This window comes from Gymnoscopelus braueri (assembly GCF_963280865.1).
Source record: "Gymnoscopelus braueri genome assembly, chromosome: 13".
NCBI lineage: Eukaryota > Metazoa > Chordata > Actinopteri > Myctophiformes > Myctophidae > Gymnoscopelus > Gymnoscopelus braueri.
The window spans coordinates 34752721-34759737 of NC_137615.1; the positions used below are offsets into that span (position 1 = coordinate 34752721).

At 38.6% G+C, this 7017-nt stretch overlaps 1 gene segment (V, D, J or C); it reads right to left on the reverse strand.

Moving 5' to 3' along the window:
• Positions 1 to 755: 755 nt before the first annotated feature.
• Positions 756 to 1244, reverse strand: LOC308099533 (Ig heavy chain V region 914-like). The segment is given in 2 exons: positions 1190 to 1244; positions 756 to 1075 (listed from the first exon to the last, which is right to left on the reverse strand).
• Positions 1245 to 7017: the final 5773 nt, after the last annotated feature.

Here is a 7017-nt window from a genome sequence, read left to right on the forward strand (position 1 = left end):
GGAGGCTGGCTGAGTCAGTGTCTCACTGTTCACACCTGTGTGAAAAGAGAAACCTTCAGTAATAAATGTAACTGTTTACAATGTAGAATAACAACTGTCTTGGTTCATAAACAATCTATAGAGACTCACAGGATCCAGCTGCCAGCAGCAGCAGCAGAGCTACAGAGAACATGGTTTGATTTGAAGATGAGTTGATGGGAGCTGCTCTTCTCAAAGGGACAGACTGAGACTCTGCATCTCTCAACCACAAATAAATGACATTTATATGAGGGCTGTTAGGAATAGGAAACCAAATATGTGTTTTACATAATGACACAAATTGCTATTATTAATATTATTCATGGCCTTGTGGCCTGAGTGTCATATTCTTTTAAAACTGTACTGTCCATCACAATAGTACAGGAGCAGATTTATATTTTGTCTTACAGCCAGTGTCACTATAGATATAACTGAATCTCCTAAATAGAGTAATGTGAAGTATTTAGTTAATCTTTTCTGTATTTTATGTTGGGTTTTGGCTATAAAAAAAGGAGTGGTACAAAACTTCATACAAGACAGCACAAATACTTGAAGAAATATGTTCTAATCTAAAAGAACATATTTCCATGTACATATTTCCTTCATGGGGAGTGCAATTGGCGTGATTGTGGCGATAGCAACATTGATGATATCATACTGTATACAGTAATTAGAAAAGTTAAAAGAGGAAGTTCTTCAACATCTTTAGTTTGTGTACAGCTCTGCAGTCTCCTGTGTCACTGTGACTCTCTAGCACAGTAATAAACAGCAGAGTCTTCAGTCTTCAGACTGTTCATCTGGAGATACACCTGCTCTCTGCTATTGTCTCTGGAGATGATGAACCGTCCCTGGACTGACTGGGAGTAGTAGCAGGAGGGGCTACCGCTACTGTAGGCAATGGCAATCCACTCCAGTCCTTTACCAGGAGCCTGTCTGATCCAAGCCATGCCATAACTACTGAATGATGTTAATCCAGAGGTTGTACAGGTCAATTTGTGGGATTCTCCAGGATGTTTAACTGCTGGTTCAGATTCAGTCAAAGTCTGACCCTCCACACCTGTGATAACACCAACACATCAATGAGTTTTTTTTACTGTTTTTTTTTCTTTCAATTTAGAAATTATTAATGTGTTGTATAACAGTATTAGTAACAGAATCACCAGCAACTCACTGATACTGAATATGAACACCATCAGTAGTAAACTGCAGCCAGTCTTCAGTTCCATGGTTCTAATATCAGTCAGTTTAACATCAATGAGAAGACCAGAGCTGAGAGTCTGCTTATGAAGAGATAGAGGAGAGAGACACTTTGCATACAGTATACCGCCCTCTGGTTTGCATTGGATACATGACATGATTTCTGCTTATGTTGAAATTCAAAGCTCAGTTATCCTTTATAGTTTCTGTGATGATGTAGCTTACTTCATGTGGTATTGAAACTGGTTGTTGAAAGAGGAATTGCTTATCAAAGGTTTTCAGGTTCAGATGAGATTATATCACTTTTCAATCCCAGTCCCAGTCCCAAAGACTTTCATTGTGGTCCATTGTACTCAATTAATCAGTAATACATATTGTCGCCGTCAGGCAGAAACCGTAAAAACCAGCTATCTCATTTAACGGTATTAAAAAGCGCTTCTGACTAAAACATCCTAGACTAACTTCATTGAATGTTTATTGATATGACAGTAGGCTGACAGGAAATGGGGAGAGAGATGGGGAGTGACATGCTTCAAAGGCCGTCAGGATCGGGACTCAAACTCGCGACTCTCTGTCAGGCAACATTGAGGCTCGGTGCCTGAACCACTATGCCAGCCGTCCAGGCTGAAGTATATCAAGTTTAATGTCACTTAGAGTGAGAACATATTTTTTTGTTCTTGTGTGAATCGAGGAATCACCAAACCCATTCCAAGGAATTTAATGTGGTTTCTATTATTGTCTCCGCCAGGCCGAAAGGCATGGCGAGAGAGTATGTTTTGCACCCTGTCCGTCCGTCCGTGTGTCCGTCCGTCCGTGTGTCCGTCATTCTGTCTGTGGACAGCTAATCTCCGGCACCGTTGGCTTGCTCGCAGTGAAACTGTGCACACACACTCCCTGGATGCCAATTCAGAACCTCTGCCCCAAATTTTTGACATGGGCCTTTTAGAGAGCCACCAGGAGGCCGATTTTTTTACAGTACTCCTACAGATTTTGTCCAACAATCCCGCAAATCGGTACACAGTATCTCTATAGTCATTAAACGAAACAGGTCTTTCAGATTTTTCAGATTCCATCCTGATTGGCAAAACAATTGGCTTCCAAAGTTTGCGGGACTGCTCCGTTTTTAACAAAACGCCTCAAATCATGAACACAGCATGCAATTTCCTTGACATTTTGCACGCATATTTCCACTATGCTGAGGAAGAATTGCCACTTGAAAATGTTCTAATCAGCCTCATGGTGGCGCTATAACAGGCTGATTCATGTTTTTACCTATAACTGCACCGATGTTTTTTCCTTTTCATTTGGCAATGGGTTCCCAGATTGAGTGTTGACTGAAGTATGATGGTTTACTGCCCCCTGTAGACTAAGACAACGTTTTTGAGCAGCTTTTCCACTCTCACACAGCACTGTGGTCTCTAGCACAGTAATACACAGCAGAGTCCTCTGGCTTCAGGTTAGACAGTCTCAGATATACCATGCTGTTGGTATCATCTCTATTTATAGGGCATAGCAGTGGCGGCCATTTTCTGGTTCCACTTCAAAATAGTCAATGCATTTTTCCCATTGACATTTCCAAAAATATTTATATCAATTCATTTAAGCCTGGAATCAAGCCATCCAGGGTCCTGGTGAATCATGACCATTAAACTTTTTTTCCTGTGATTTTATTTTATTTTATATTTAATTATATGATACACTATATTTAATAAATACCCTTTGTTTTGCCGTTTTCAAAAAAAAATAATCAGAGAATCAAATGTTTTATGGTCGTCTTTTCTGCACTGAAGTGGAAGGAATGGACTCCATGGCCTGGCCATTCAAACCTGATAATAAAATAAAATACAAGAGAAAGAGGCAGGTAAAGGAGAGAGATATGATATAATTGATAGAAGAGATTATACATGGAATATTTATAAAATCAGTAAAGACATTAAATCTCACTTGGCAGACAAAGAGCCATCAACAGAAGAGAGAGTTTGGCCTCCATCCTGAGTTTGTAGATGTGGCCTTAGCTGCTCCTCACAAAACAACAACACATCGAATCATCTCCTCAGAAGTATACACTATGAAGACGCGATTTGCATCAGGACTTCCTGAGGGAGGGGCTGATGTATTACTGTAGGTTCAAAACACATAAAATTTAGTTGACTGGCGCCGGCCTACTTGGGAACGATGCAAGTTGGAAATGCATGCTTAGACAGATAAAAATAGAAGTTTCATGTCCATGGCCATTTTGACGTTTCACCACTATCACAGGAAAAAATGGAAGGAAGTGACATGCACCAAAAAATATCTGAGGGGGAACAGAGAGAGAGAAAGGCAAGCTTGAGTGCTGCAAGGCTGCAACAACTTTAGCAAAAAAGTTATTTCACCCATGGGACATTGAAGTGCATGTACTGAAAAACAAAACAAAAATTTAAATATAAATTGCCTCCAATAAAACAAAAATCAAAAATTATCTCTTTATTATTATCTCTAGAAAGAAGTTCTCAGGACGTAGTATAGTGGGAGCCAGTACTTTAACCTCATCCATTCAGGTCACTATTAAGTGACCTATGAATTATCAATCTAAAAACAGAGTTCAGGAGAGCTGCAGCCATCCAATAACCTAATAACCAGAATATATAGCTGGCTAACTAGCTGTTCTGAAGTTATAGCTACCATGAAGCGGTGGACATATATTTTTCTACCTTGAAGCACCCACTCAAAGTTAATTGTAGATCTTTTGATTACATCACTTGTTAAACAAATTACTCCCCTCATGAACAAAAAAATATTATACAGTGATACTTCTTTGGCACCCTTAAAGAAACAGAGTTTCTGGTATGTACTGTAACTATAAAGTAGGTTCAAGGTTCAACTTTATTAGTGTCCCAACAAAGGGCAAATGGGTTTACAGCAAGAGTCAGCAAAACATATTACATACATTATATACATTAAACATATCCGTAACTATAAAGTAAGTATCTCCATTATCCCATATGTGTGAAATCCACTCGAGAGGTTTTCCTGCAGCCAGCCTGATTGATCCATCCTGTTGCATAGCTTATACTTTTATATATCCAGTGACTTTACAGGCCAGTCATTTTGGGGGTCCTTGATATGAAAACGTTTGAGCAACACTGATATAGCAACAGTTTTCAGTTTTCCAGAAAACTATAAGGATTTAGAAGACATTTGTAGAATCGGCCTCAGGTCTGGGTTAATGAGGTGTTTTTAACACAAACCTGCTGTTATCTGAACAACTGTGGCCTTGATCCCCAGTAGGCATACAACAGCAAACAGCAAGATTTATGTTCAATATGTTCAGTCAGTGTGTCAGTCAACCAAAACGTCTTAACTGACAGGCAGTACCACAGATAATAAAATGCCCAACAGACTTGTTCAGTGTTTACAGTTATCCAGTACAAGACTATGGTAGACTAGGTACCCTCACATTTTACTGAACACCAACATCCAAACCCTGAACATTCAAAATCATCTCCCAAAACACATCCAGAAATAGGATGTCTTCAAGTGTAAAATGTGGCACATCTTTCTGTAAGTGAACCTGCAAACAGTTGTATTTTGTTGGCACCATCAAGTTAGCAATATTAGCATAACTGACTGAGCAATTAAAAGTTCTACCATGAATTATCAAAGGAGCAGTTTTTAATTTAATTCTTCAACTGTGTCTAGAAATATAGAGTGGCTTCAATTTAAATGATGAGATAAACTTTGACACTAATGCATTAGGCCTATTATAAAAAAATCATGTTGCATTTAAATAGAGATTACATCAAGAACACATGGAAATGTGGGCAGCGTGTTGACTATTTTATCTTTAGCACTAGTTTATAAAATCACATGTAAATCAGGCACACATAATCACCATATTGATGGTTTGAAATGTAGTTAACTAAAAAGAAGAACTGGTAGCACACTACTTACTCAGGGACATAACTTGTTTTCTTTTCAAATACAGTAGATAATATGTATGTGTCTAAATATATTCATGTGAATATGACTTTGTGAACTGTCTCATGGTATTCACAATGAGGCATACATTTGTTTTTGTACAGCTCTAGAGCCTCCTGTGTCACTGTGACTCTCTGGCACAATAATAAACTGCAGAGTCTTCAGTCGTCAGATTGTTCATCTGGAGATAAACCTGGTCCATGTTATTGTCTCTGGAAATGATGAACCGACCCTGGGCTGACTGGGAGTAGGCTTTCGTACTCCCACTTGGAGCAGTAATGTAGGCAACAAATGGCGTCTGTTTTTAGGTGCTGTGTGCAAAAGAAAGGTGCTTTTTCTGCTCCTCTCTTTTCTTTGTTTGTTTGAGTATGCCATTAATGGTTTTGTAGATACTAAAGACATCAACAAACTTGACTCCATCCAAATACTGACACATATGGCATATTACCTTTATTACCTTTATTACCTTTTAGTCTGTTTAGAATGTGACATTTCTACAGCATACTACCTTAATTAAAACATTCTTAATACTTTTCTAATTTTAAAGACACAGAAGGTTCAAATCTGTATTTACAAACAATAACCAATCCCTATGACTGCACACAAATCGAGAAATCTGTCTGAAAAAACTATTCAATTTCCAGCCTGGACGGTAGTGGTCCAGGCACCTATAGGCTGCTAATGCCTGACAGCGTGTTGCAAGTTTGACTCCTGTTCTCCACAACCTTTGCTTTTGTCACTTCCCTTCTCTCTCTCCCAATTTTCCTGTCAATCTACTGTAATCTATCAATAAAGGCCGAAAAAGCCAAAAGAATATCTTCAAAAAACACACACACACACACACACACACACACACACACACACACACACACACATATATATATATATATATATATATATATATATATATATATATATATATATATACACAATTTTCATAATTGATAGTTTGTGTCTCAGTATTGTGTCTATGTCAAAGTTTAAGATCTATATTTCTTAGAGAAGTGAAATTATGAATTTGTTCAACATCTTCAGTTTTTGCACAGCTCTGCCGTCACTGTGACTCTCTAGCACAGTAATAAACAGCAGAGTCTTCAGTCTTCAGACTGTTCATCTGGAGATTCACCTGCTGTCTGCTATTTTCTCTGGAGATGATGAACTGACCCTGGACTGACTGGGAGTAGTAGATGCCACTGCTACCACTACTGATGTAGGCAATCCAATCCAATGCTTTACCAGGAGCCTGTCTGATCCAATTCATCTCATAACTATTGAACGTTAACACAGAGGCTGTACAGGTCAGTTTGTGGGATTCTCCAGGCTTTTTAACTTCTGGTTCAGATTCAGTCAAAGTCTGACCCTCAACACCTGGTGGAAGCACCAACAAATCAATGAGTTTCTGATGTTTTCTTTTTTTATTATTGCGTTATGGTATAACAGTATAATATCAGAATCACCAACAACTCACTGATACTGAATATAAACACCATCATCAGTAGTAAACAGCTGCCAGTCTTCAGTTCCATGGTTCTAATAATGTCAGTCAGTTTAACATCAATGAAAAGACCAGAGCTGAAAGTCTGCTTATGAAGAGTTAGAGGAGAGAGACACTTTGCATAGACTGCCCTCTAAAGGGTTAAATAGACAACGACATGATTTCGGCTCATGGTTTAAATGTAAAGACCTTGCAACTGTTTTATTTAACTTGATTTAGTTCAAGTAATGTAATTGGATGAGTGGTATAAGGTTTTTGTACAGCTGCTCAACAACCCCCAGTCACTCAGTTGGGGGGACTGTTCATCTGGAGATACAGCTTACTGCTGGAATCATCTCTGGAGATGA